Consider the following 14,106-nt stretch of genomic DNA (forward strand, 5'->3'; position numbering starts at 1 on the left):
ATGTCACAAGTTAGGCAATCATCACAACATCCCATGTAATATATAGAATAAAAGGGGAGATACATAGTTGGCTTACACTCGCCACGTCACATCAGAGTACAAAAATAACATACATCATCCAAACACTCATGGCCCGACTACGGCGCCAAAATAGAAAATAACCCAACATGCGACACGGTCCCGATCAAACCCCAACTGGGCACCACTACTGATCATCAGGAAAAGAGACATAGTAACGCTGAGAGTCCTCATCGAACTCCCACTTGAGCTCGTACTCGTCACCTGGAGCGGAAACACCTGGACCTGCATCTGGAGTTATAGTATATGTGAGCCACAGGGACTCAGCAATCTCACACCCTCGCGATCAAGACTATTTAAGCTTATAGGAAGGGGTAGGGCAAATATAAGTGGATCTGCAGCAAGCGGCTAGCATATATGGTGGCTAACTTATTCGCAAAAGAGAGCGAGAAGAGGAGGCAAAGCGCGAGCGAGAAACTAGAGAAAAACCTGCGCAAACATTACTCCAATACCGTGTCCACTTCCCGGACTCCGCCGAGAAGAGGCCATCACGGCAACACACTCAGTTGATTCATTTAATTTAATTAAGGTTCAAGTTATCTACAACCGGACATTAACAAATTCCCATCTGCCCATAACCGCGGGCACGGCTTTCGAAAGTTCAATCCCTGCAGGGGAGTCCCAACTTAGCCCATGACAAGCTCTCACGGTCAACGAAGGAATAGACCTATTCCCAAGACGTTCCGATCAGACTCGGTATCTCGGTAACTCAAGACACTTCGACAGGTTAAAACAAGACCAGCAACACCGCTCGAATGCGCCGACAAATCCCGATAGGAGCTGCACATATCTCTTTCTCAGAGCACACTCAGATGAGCAAGACGTCGGGTAGGCCAGCCCAGAGTTGCCCCTGGTAGCCCCGGAGATCGCTCGGTTGGACCAACACTCAGAGGAGCACTGGCCCAGGGGGGGGTTAAAATAAGATGACCCTTGAGTCTGCAGAACCCAAGGGAAAGAAAAGGTTAGGTGGCGAATGGTAAGACCAATGTTGGTCATTGCTGGAAATGCTTTAATCAAGGCGAAATATCAAGGGGTTCCCATTATAACCCAACCGCGTAAGGAACGCAGCAATCCGGGAACATAACACCGATATGACGGAAACTAGGGCGGCAAGAGTGGAACAAAACACTAGGCGAGAGGCCGAGCCTTCCACCCTTTACCAAGTATATAGATGCATTAAGATAACATAGCAATATAATGATATCCCAACAAGTAAATAAATATTCCAACAAGGAACGGCCTCCAATCTTCAGCTGCAACTAGCAACGCTATAAGAGGGGGCTGAGCAAAGAGGTAACATACCCAACCAACGGTTTGCTAGGACAAGGTGGGTTAGAGGTTTGACATGGCAATTTGGGAGGCTTTCAAGCAAGTGGTAGGCATCGTAGCAATGGCATAGCAAAAGAGCAAGCAAACTAGCATAGCAAAGATAGTAGTGATTTCGAGGGTATGATCATCTTGCCTGCACAGTTGTCAGAGTTGACTGGATCCTCGAAAGCAAACTCAACGGGCTCCTCGTTAGCGAACTCGTCTCCCGGCTCTACCCAAACAAGACAAACAAGCGACAAGGACACAATCAACCACATGCAAACTCAATCAACACGATGCAAAGATGATATGCTATGCGGGATGCGATGCGGGATGCCAAATGCAAGATATGACAGGAAAATGCATGAACCTGGCCTCAACATGGAAATCCAAGTGTGTCACTGGAAAGATGAGATGAAATCGCTTGAAAACGATATAAAGAACGGCGGAATCGGAGTTACGGTTTGGAAATGGCAAGCGATTCAAAAATGACACCGGTCTGCGATTTACAGCAAGTAGGCCTCTAAATGCAATGAAATTAACATGCTACAGCCACCAAACAAGACAAAAAAATACATGGCAGGGAAGCAGTCAAGATTCTTAACAAAAGACTAGCACTGAGCCACGGCCAATTCATCCATTATGAGGTTCAAACAAGCATGGCAAAAACGCAAATGCAAAACAGATCTCAGACTTTGTGAAATTAACACTTGTCTGGAATTTCAGATCATATAGCCCTTTTCGGAGCAACAAAACAACATGCTACAGGACCTGAACATGACAAAGAAAGACATGGCATGGAGCTACTCAGCAAGCTTAACAAAAGTCCCTTAGTGACCTTGAGCCAAAAGGGATCACAAAATATACTAACAAGCACACGAACATAGCAAAAACATTATCAGTTTTCAGACTTAGTGAAAACTGAGACATGCTGAAACATAACTCACGAAGGCATGTTTACGAGCTCGATGCACTCACCACGGTGCAAGTCATGGCAAGAAAAGCATACATCCCTAAAGAAGGCATAAACTACAAGCTAGAAATGGCAAGAACAATGGCATAGCATGCACGGATCAACTACAATAACATCGGCAAAATCTCAAACAAGTTGACGATCTGCCCAGATTCACAACGAAGCAAAAGTAGAGCTCGATTGACTCAAGCTAGGGTGCTCCATAATTTCAAACAAAGACATGGATGGATAGAGCATAACAAGATTAACAAAACTCCTTTACTGATCATCCTCAAAAGAGGCACGGATCACTAGGAAACAGCAAGAACATATGGCATCATGAACTAAATAATCCCAGACTTAGTGAAAACTACTAAGTCCCTGAAAACAGATTTACCGGCTGCCTCACTTTGCAAGCTTGCACAAGTCACCACACACATCCTAAAAATGCATGGGTTGCACCTATGGAAAGATAACAAGATGCTTAACAAAACATATGAAGGACTCACAGGCATATCATGCACACAATAATCATGGCAAAAATGACAAAAGTCTAAGATGAACTAGCAGATCTGACAATTAACTCATGAAGCCTCCTTCTAATAGCATTTCGGGCGTCAAGATGAACTCAAATGAAAATTATGCAATGGAATGAAATGATGTACTCGTCGAGGCGAACATTTTGATATACAATATGTCCAAATCGGAGCTACGGATGCGGAGATATCAGCGGTCAAAGTATGCATAAAAAATAGGGGGAGAGGGGAAAAAGTCAACCCCTAGGGTTTTTTTTCCAGATCTAGATCCGGATCGGCGTGCACTGTAGCTTCACGACGCCCGAGGATGGCCGGCCGGAGATGGCGGTGGTGGCGGGCGATGGAGCGGCCGGACTTCACCCGGGCGGCGGCGGCAAGGTCGGGCGGTGCGGCGGCGGGGCCGGACGGCGGCGAGGTGGCGCGGTGCGGCGGCGGGGTCGGCGTGGAGCGGGGCGGCGGTCGCCGGCCGGCGTCGGGGCGAAGGGCGCCGGCGAGGGGCGCGGGCGGCGCTCGCCGGGCGTGGGAACGAAGGGAGGCGGCGGGGCGGCGCGTCTCCTCGGGCCGGGAGGGCCGGACGCGGGCTCCGCGGGCCCTGGCGACGGCGGCGAAGTGGGGACCCGGGCGGCGAATCAGGCGGCGACTAGTGGCGGTGGCGGGGAGAAAATGGACATGTCCGGTCCGTCCGGACGTGTCCGGCGGCGGCGAGATCTGATTTTTTTTAGGGTTTCGGGGAGAGGGGAGATCCGAAAACGGAGGGGGTGTATTTATAGGCATAAGTGGAGCTAGGAGAGTCCAAATGAGGTGCGGTTTTCGGCCACGCGATCGTGATCGAACGCTCTAGGACATGGAGCAGAGTTTGGTGGGTTTTGGGCCAAATTGGAGGGGTGTTGGGCTGCAACACACACGAGGACTTTTCGGTCCCTCGGTTAACCGTTGGAGTATCAAACGAAGTCCAAATGATACGAAACTTGACAGGCGGTCTACCGGTAATAAACCAAGGCCGCTTGGCAAGTCTCGGTCCAATCCGGAAATGTTTAATCCCCACACACGAAAGAAAGCTAGAAATGACCACCGGAGGACAACGGAGCACCGGAATGCAAAACGGACAACGGGGAAAAATGCTCGAATGCATGAGATGAACACGTATGCAAATGCAATGCACATGATGACATGATATGAGATGCATGACAACGACAACAACACGCGGAGACAAAAACCCGAACCCGAGGAAATAAATATAACTTAACGCCAGAAACGGCAAGAGTTGGAGTACAAATTGGGAAAGTTACATCCGGGGTGTTACAGTCTCGTAGTCCTCCTGGTCTTGGTCTCGTTGCACCGAAGTGGCAACCTTTACCTGATGCCTCGGTACTCCGCAGCTGCGCTTGCTCCCTTTGCACCAAAGAGGAAAGGAGGACGCTGCGCGGGCTGGCACCCGCCTGGCGCCCTGAGTCGTCATGGCTTGCGTCACGGGCACCTCGCGAGGTACCCCGCCTTGATTTATCTGCCTCCTCGTGAGCCAGCCTGACGAGGCAGCGCCTGAGGAAGCTCCACGTCGTCCGCCCTGCGAGGCTTGGCCCCTTGCGAGGGTCTTGAGTCTTGTGTTGGTGAAGATGGGCCGTGCTGGGCCCCCTTTGAGCCACGCCGCAGGCCGCAGGCAGGCAAGTCTAGGGACCCCCGTTCCCAGAACGCCGACAACATCCTTGTTTTCAGGCCTTTCTAAAGGAGTTCACTGATGATTATCTCTCGACCCACCTCTATGGTCGGGAGGCGAAGAAGGTTTTCATATAACACCCACGGTTCAATATTGAAGTGTTCCTGAAGAGGACGAAGGACGAATGGTCAATCATCCACAGGAACTGGCCTAAAGTTGCAAAGACCTTCAACATGAATGAAGGCTCAATATTCACCTTCCGCTTCAGCGGTTTTCTAGATGAGATGCATCTGTCTATATACCGTCTATGATGCTAATTTCGAAAGGTTCTACATGTTGCATGTGAAACTTGGTGCTGGTGCAGTTGTGTAATGGGGTAGCTGAGTGCTGAAGTTATACCATGCTGTACTCTGATGCATTTCAATTACGAAATTCTGCTTCCTTAATATGGAAATGAAATATATTATGTGCTTAATATGAATTTCAATTAAATGGATTATCAATAACAGGGCAATTAGCCTGCTAATGGCGAATTAGCTTGCTAATTGGGTTTTGCTATTGCAAACGGTTGATGAAAAAATACCGTGGGCGATGACCTTAGGCAATGCACACAATTTCTAGGAATAAACGTGTTGGATCAATGAACAATCACACATGACTTTCTCTTGAAAACTGTTTATGTTAGGCCACCTTGCGCAAACGTTTACCACATAAAAACTTTGTGTGATGGACAGCCTTTGCCACACAGTTTCTTGTACACACCGTGTGTGATACATTCAATAATGCAAACGATTTAACAGCATAAATTGTGTGTGGTGTACCTGTGAACGGAAATATTTTCCTTGGAGCGACTGTGTGGGATGTACATACGAACGGAAACGTTTAGCGAGGACTGACTGTGTGGGATATACTTGCGACCCAAAACAATTTCACCGTATAATTGTATTTTTTTAGCTCTACTCTATGTATTTCCGTATTTGAGCGCTCGCCGGTCGCACACGACCTCATTTTGCCAAGCGTATGTGCCAGGAGGGCATTGTCGGGGGTTGGGTGCGACATATGCCAAAGGATGGCTTATCATGGTTGGAGCGAGTAGAATGTCGCCGGTGCCTGGAAGCGCGATGAGGCGTAGAGACGTACGCCGGCATACTTTACCCACGTTCGGGGCTCTCCTAGGAGATAACCCCCCTAGTCCTGCTCTGCAGGGTCTCCGCATTATCACTAATGTGTAAGTGGTACAACGGTGCTCCTCGCGCTATTTGCTAGAGGTGGAAGAAGGCAGGCACGCTCTCTCCTCCTCTTGATATGAGTCTAGTCCTAACAGGGGCCAAAACCCTTTGCATGGGTGCCCTGGGGGGTTTATATAGGCCTACCCCCAGAGGTACAATGGTAATCTGGCCGGGTGTAGGGCCCGGTCATCATTCTCTCTGGTCGCCGGCCTCATGGCCGACAGCTGATGCCCGCCGCTTGCTGGGCCCTGCCGCCTAGTCTGGTACGGAGCCGACAAGCCGCTCCCGCCGCTTGTGGGTCTTGCCAGCTGCTGATTAGTGTAGCCATAACGCTAGTGACGTAGGCTTGGTCGGGGAGGAGTGGCTACAGTCCCGCCGCCTGGTGGGAGATCACTGTTGCCACTCTGTGTCTCATCTGGTTGATGGTGCATGGGTCCCAAGGGAGGGATTGGTCGCCTACTGGTAGCCGGCTCCTCCGAGGTCCGGCTGCCCCAGCCTCCTCCGACTTCAGGGCTCTGGCTGCCAGGTAGGGCCCGCCGCCTGCAAGCCGTACCTGACAGGCCTTCGTGGGAATAGGACTCCGCCTGTCTGCTGTGACATGTGGGGTGAGAGGCAACAGTGCCGCATCGTGTGGAGATCTCCGCCTGTACGGGGCACCGTGGCCACGCCCGTCCCTGGATTCGGGGGGAAGGCTTACACTGTAGCCGTACCCGTCTTGTCTCTTTGATGAGAGCGCAGACTTTGAGGGTGCCACGGGCCGATTGCTAGGAGCTGGCCTTTCTGGAGGCCGCTCTCTACGAGTCGGCCCGTCGGGATGCCACCCTCCGGAACTTGGCTGCCCTCGACCAGTCAGCCGCTTGGCCAACCCGCCGCCAGAAGGCAGAGTCTTTATCTTGACGTTTTTGAGGGGCGCAGCCGGCCTCGTTGTCTTGAAAGGCTCGGGGGCTCGGGTTAGGCTACCCGTGGCCTATTGCTCCGACAGTAGTCCCAGAAGCTGGTGAGGGGTTGAGGAGCCGGGGAGCCTCAACAGTTTCCTCTTCTAGGTGCCCTGAAGGAAGGTTCGTCCGACTCATGTGGAGCCGGCCGATGGGAATCGGTTGCGTCCGGTTGGATCCTTCTGCGATTTGGAATGCGTTGGTGGGAATCGGGCGGCATGCTTAATAAGCTTCTTTGCCTGCCGTCTGTCGCGGGCATGCCATGTGGCGTTGGCTGGCCGGGTCGGCCTGCCAGCCCACGCGCATGGCAGAACGCGATCGCAGGCCGGGCCCGCCACCACCGGGCCTCGGGCGGTGAGCGGATCCGCGGCGGCCGAGGTAGGCGGTTGGGCTTCTCTGGGAAGTTAATGCGCATGATATCCGCGCGGTAAAGGTGGGGGCGTGGGGTCGTGGGCACAGTTAATCCCATGTTCCCACGCCCACCCCCTCGACTTCGTAGCCTGTAGGCTATAAGTAGGGGGAGGAGAGGAAGCGGGAACGAACGCGCGCCCCTCCGCCCCACTCTTTCTTCCATTTCTCCTTCTCCTTGCTGCAGCGCCCGAGCCTTGCCGACGCGCCGCCGCAGCTTGTCTCCCTCAAGCTCGTCTGTCCGCTCATCATCCTCATGGCGCGCGCCGGAGCCTGGGACGGCTCCACAGTTCACGAGGAACACATCGACTTCCTCCGCCAGACGCGGCGGCTGCTGATAACCCACAATTATAGGGGATCGCAACAGTTTTCGAGGGTAAAGTATTCAACCCAAATTTATTGATTCGACGCAAGGGGAGCCAAAGAATACTCTCAAGTATTAGCAGCTGAGTTGTCAATTCAACCACACCTGGAAACTTAATATCTACAGCAAAGTATTTAGTAGAAAAGTAATATGATAGTAGTGGTAACGGTAACAAAAGGTAATAGTAGTAAAAGTAATGTTTTTGGTATTTTGTAGTGATGATAGCAATAGCAACGGGAAAGTAAATAAGCGAAGGACAATATATGGAAAGCTCGTAGGCAATAGATCGGGGATGGAGAATTATGCCGGATGCGGTTCATCATGTAACAGTCATAACCTAGGGTGACACAGAACTAGCTCCAGTTCATTGATATAATGTAGGCATGTGTTCCGAACATAGTCATACGTGCTTATGGAAAAGAACTTGCATGACATCTTTTGTCCAACCCTCCCGTGGCAGTGGGGTCCTTACGGAAACTAAGGGATATTAAGGCCTCCTTTTAATAGAGTACCGGAATAAAGCATTAACACATAGTGAATACATGAACACCTCAAACTATGGTCATCACCGGTAACTATCCCGATTATTGTCACTTCGGGGTTAGCGGAACATAACACATAATAGGTGACTATAGACTTGCAAGATAGTATCAAGAACACTCCTATATTGATGAAAACATAATAGGTTCAGATCTGAAATCATGGCACTCAGGCCCTAGTGACAAGCATTAAGCATAGCAAAGTCATAGCAACATCAATCTCAGAACATAGTGGATACTAGGGATCAAACCCTAACAAAACTAACTTGATTACATGATAGATCCCATCCAACCCATCACCGTCCAGGAAGCCTACTATGGAATTACTCACGCACAGTGGTGAGCATCATGAAATTGGTGATGGAGGATGGTTGATGATGACGATGGCGACGGATTCCCCTCTCCGGAGCCCCGAACGGACTCCAGATCAGCCCTCCCGAGAGGTTTTAGGGCTTGGCGGCGGCTCCATATCGTAAAATGCGATGAATTCTTCTCTCTGATTTTTTTCTCCCCGAAACACAATATATAGAGTTGGAGTTGGAGTCGGAGAGGCACCAGGGGGCCCATGAGGTAGGGGGCAGGCACGCCCCCACCCTTGTGGAGAGGTGGTGGGCCTCGTGGCCTTCATCTTTTGCAGGTATTTTTTATATTTTCCAAAAAGTTGCTCCGTGAAGTTTTAGGTCATTCCGAGAACGTTTGTTTCTGCTCATAAATAACACCATGGTAATTCTGCTGAAAATAGCATCAGTCCAGGCTAGTTCCATTCAAATCATGCAAGTTAGAGTCCAAAACAAGGGCAAAAGTGTTTGGAAAAGTAGATACGTTGGATACGTATCAAATCCCCCAAGCTTAAACCTTTGCTTGTCCTCAAGCAATTCAGTTGACAAACTGAAAGTGATAAAGAAAAACTTTTACCAAGTCTGTTTGCTCTTGTTGTTGTAAATATGTAAAGTTAGCATTCAAGTTTTCAGCAAAGATTATAACTAACCACATTCGCAATAACGCTCGGGTCTCAAGTTTACTCATATCAATAGCATAATCAACTAGCGAGCAATGATAATAAATCTCGGATGACAACACTTCCTCAAAACAATCATAATATGATATAACAAGATGGTATCTCGCTAGCCCTTTCCGAGACCGCAAAACATAGATGCAGAGCACCTTTAAAGAACGAGGACTGACTAGACATTGTAATTCATGGTAAAAGAGATCCAGTCAATTCATACTCAATGTAAACTAACAGTAATGAATGCAAATGACAGTGGTGCTCTGCAACTGGTGCTTTTTAATAAGAGTATGATGACTCAGCATAAAAGTAAATAGATAGGCCCTTCACAGAGGGAAGCAGGGATTTGTAAAGGTGCCAGAGCTCGGTTTTGAAACAGAGGTGAATAATATTTTGAGCGGTATAATTTCATTGTCAACATAACAACCAAGAGATGGCGATATCTTCCATGCTACACACATTATAGGCGGTTCCCAAATAGAATGGTAAAGTTTATACTCCCCCTTCAACCAACAAGCATCAATCCATGGCTTGCTCGAAACAACGAGTGCCTCCGACTAACAAGAGTCCCTAGGGGAGTTTTGTTTGCAATTATTTTGATTTACTTTGCATAAAGCATGGGACTGGGCATCCCGGTGACCAGCCATTTATCTCGTGAGTGAGGAGCGGAGTCCACTCCTCTTGAGAATAACCCACCTAACATGGAAGATACAGACAACCCTAGTTGACACATGAGCTATTCAAGCATACAAAACATGATATTTATTGTAAGGTTTAGAGTTTGGCACATACAAATTTACTTGGAACAGCAGGTAGATACCGTATATAGGTAGGTATAGTGGACTCATATGGAATAACTTTGGGGTTTAAGGGATTGGATACACAAGCAGTATTCCTGCTTAGTACAGGTGAAGGCTAGCAAAAGACTGGGAAGCGACCAGCTAGAGAGCGACAAAAGTCATGAACATGCATTAAAATTAATCAACACCAAATGCAAGCATGAGTAGGATATAATCCACCATGAACATAAATATCGTGAAGGCTATGTTGATTTCGTTTCAACTACATTCGTGAACATGCGCCAAGTCAAGTCACTTAAATCATTCAGAGGAGGATACCACCCTATCATTCCACATCATAACCATTACAATAACATGTTGGCATGCAAGGTAAACCATTATAACTCGTAGCTAATCAAGCATGGCACAAGAAATTATGATATCTAGTTGTCATTGCAAACATGTTTATTCATAATAGGCTGAATCAGGAATGATGAACTAATCATATTTACAAAAACAAAAGAGGTCGAGTTCATACTAGCTTTTCTCATCTCAGTCAGTCCATCATATATCATCATAATTGCCTTTCACTTGCATGACCGAATAGTGTGAATAATAATAATAGTGCACGTGCATTGGACTAAGCTGGAATCTGCAAGCATTGAATAAACAGGAGAAGACATGGCTATATGGGCTCTTTTGTCAGATCAACAAGTATGCATATAAGAGCCACTTCAACAATTTAATTATGGTCTTCTCCTATCGACCCCCAAAGAAAAGAAAAGAAATAAAACTATTTACACAGGAAAGCTCCCAACAAGCAAAAGAAGAACAGGAAATATTTTTGGGTTTTTCTTTTTAATTACTACTACAAGCATGGAAATTAAACTAACTAAAAGCTACAACTAATTTTTTTGGTTTTTCTTAAGGTTTATTAAACACACAAGAAGAAAGCATAAAAAGGAAAATAAACTAGCATGGGTGATACAATGAAAAAGTATGAGCACCGACATCTAATAATGAGTGTGTGAACATAAATGTAATGTCGATGGGAAATATGTACTCTCCCAAGCTTAGGCTTTTGGCCTAAGTTGGTCTATGGCCATGGCTGGCGGGTATCCATAATAGTAGTTGGGGTCGTACTGAGATGAAGAAGAGGAAGACTCCGATTGCCACTGGCTGACAATCATCTCCGGACCCCACTGATAATTAGACTGTCGTGGAGGATCAACTTGTGGTTCCGGCTCTGGCTCCATGGCTGGTGCAGGGTTCCGATAGGCGTGAGTAGCCTTTAACAGAACAAGGTACTGGCCTACAGATAAATCAAACAAAGAAGGAGCAGCTAGGGTAATAGTCTCAGGATGATGTTTATTAAAGAACAATTGGTATTTAGGCTGTCCTTCCCTATTATTAACAATAAAATCATGTGCCACCATACTTTTATAATCTAGATAAACACGAGGCAGCACCTTTTCTTCCTTCTCATAATGCCGAATAGGTATGTTAAAATGTGCAGCTAGGCGCGAAGCATAGATGCCTCCAAAGATGGGGCCCTTGGTACGGTTCATACTTAACCGTTTAGCAATAATACCGCCCATACTAACAGAGTTATCACCGTATAAACTATGAAGCAAAATAATAATATCATGGATACTAAGGTTTCCACAGTTTCCGCGACCAATTAAACAACGACTAGAAAATAATGCAAAATAACGTAAAACAGGAAAATGTATGCTAGTGATTCGTGCATTGGAAACCTTCCTTGTTTCCCCTACAGTGACAGTATCAATAAACCCCTCCACATCATTGCGATGTGGTTCTTCTGACTTGCCCTCAAAAGGGACTAAACAAACCCGACAAAAATCATAAAGTGACATCTCCTTATGCTCATCATATACAAAAACTCCACCGTAGGTGGTGAGCTCCTAGAATTGAAATGAAAGTTTTGCACAAAGATATTTGTGAGTAAGAGATACTGATCGCATTGGTCGTGGAGGAAAGCGGTGACGCCTGCATTCTTAGCCAATTCATGAAAATCTTCATAAATACCGGCTGCTCTCAAGAAATCATTGGAAGGCCATTCACACGCCCGAACCTCTGCGGTGCGAGGCAGATTATACTTAGGCTTTGGTGCCTTTTCCTTCGAGCTTTGGCTCGATGAGCCCCTCAAAAGTTTCCTCATCATTTTCTGAAAAATTCTGAAATTTTTAGTAACTTCAAAATAAAAGTAAACCAAACTCAATAATATTGATAGCAACTACTCCTGCAAGTGCCTAGGGCCTATATCATGCATCAAAACTACTTTTGACCATATAAATTTGACATGCAAGCTCAAGAATAGGGTCACCTAAGAAGCAAAAATTTGCAATGCATAAAGCACTAGAACAAAAACTAATTGGAACTATGGAGGAGTCACATACCAAGGAACAATCTCCCCAAGCAGTTTTGTGAGAGGTGCTTTGAGCAAGGAGATCGAAAATGGCAGCAGAACGAGCTTGGACTCGGGTTTGAGCTGGATATTCGTGTTTGGGGGAGGAAGAAGGAGTGTGTGGGTGAAAGGATAAGTGGAAGTGGACCACCATGGGCCCACGAGGCAGGGGGTGCGCCCAGGGGGGTAGGGCGCACCCTCCACCCTCGTGGGAGGTGGTGGACCCCCCTGCTGTGTTCTTAGTGCCAAATATTCTCAAATATTCTAGAAAAAATAATATTTAAATTTCAGGGCATTTGGAGAACTTTTATTTTCGGGTATTTTTATATTGCATGGATAATCAGATAACAGACAGAAAAATATTTATTTTTATTTTATTTAATATAAATAACAGAAAGTAAAAGTCGGGTACAGAAGGTTGTGCCTTCTAGTTTCATCCATCTCATGATCATCAAAAGGAATCCACTAACAAGGTTGATCAAGTCTTGTTAACGAACTCATTCCGAATAACATGGAACTGGAGAAATTTCGAATAACACTATGTTACCTCAACGGGGATATGCACATCCCCAATAATAAGAATATCATATTTCTTCTTGATAGTAGGAAGAGGAAATTCAAAACCTCCAAATATAATTGATGGAATTTTTCCAATAGAATTGATACTGTGGACTTGAGGTTGTTTCCTCGGAAAGTGTACCGTATGCTCATTACCATTAACATGAAAAGTAACATTTCCTTTAGTGCAATCAATAAAAGCCCCTGCAGTATTCAAAAAGGGTCTTCCAAGAATAATAGACATACTATCGTCTTCGGGAATATCAAGAATAACAAAGTCCGTTAAAATAGTAACGTTTGCAGCTACAACAGGCACATCCTCACAAATTCCGACAGGTATAGCAGTTGATTTATCAGCCATTTGCAAAGATATTTCATTCGGCGTCAACTTATTCAAATCAAGTCTACGATATAAAGAGAGAGGCATAACACTAACACCGGCTCCAAGATCACATAAAGCAGTTTTAACATGGTTTCTTATATGGAGCATGGTATAGTGTGTACTCCTGGATCTCCTAGTTTCTTTGGTATTCCACCCTTAAAAGTATAATTAGCAAGCATGGTGGAAATTTCAGCTTCTGGTATCTTTCTTTTATTAGTAACAATTTCTTTCATATACTTAGCATAAGGATTCATTTTAAGCATATCAGTTAATCGCATACGCAAAAAGATAGGTCTAATCATTTCAGCAAAGCGCTCAAAATCCTCATCATCCTTTTTCTTGGATGGTTTGGGAGGAAAAGGCATGGGTTTCTGAACCCATGGTTCTCTTTCTTTACCATGTTTCCTAGCAACAAAGTCTTTCTTATCATAACGTTGATTCTTTGATTGTGGGTTATCAAGATCAACAGCAGGTTCAATTTCTATATCATTATCATTGCTAGGTTGAGCATCATCATGAACATTGTCATTAACATTATTACTAGTTTCAGGTTCATTACCAGATTGAGTTTCAGCATCAGAAATAGAAATATCATTTGGATTCTCAGGTGTTTCAATAACGGGTTCACTAGAAGCATGCAAAGTCCTATCATTTTTCTTATTCTTCCTTTTAGAAGGACTAGGTGCATCTATATTATTTCTCTGAGAATCTTGCTCAGTTCTCTTAGGATGGCCTTTAGGATACAAAGGTTCCTGAGTCATTCTACCACCTCTAGTCATAACTCTAACATCATTATCATTATCCATACTATTCAATTCATTGAGCAAATCATTTTGAGCTTTAAGTACTTGTTCTACTTGAGTGGTAACTATAGAAGCATGTTTACTAATAAGTTTAAGTTCACCTTTGACACTGGCCATATAATCACCCAAGTGTTCAAGCATATT

The sequence above is a fragment of the Triticum urartu genome, chromosome 6A (genome assembly GCF_056163025.1).
Source record: "Triticum urartu cultivar PI428250 chromosome 6A, HENAU_Tu73, whole genome shotgun sequence".
In the NCBI taxonomy this organism is placed as follows: Eukaryota; Viridiplantae; Streptophyta; class Magnoliopsida; order Poales; family Poaceae; genus Triticum; species Triticum urartu.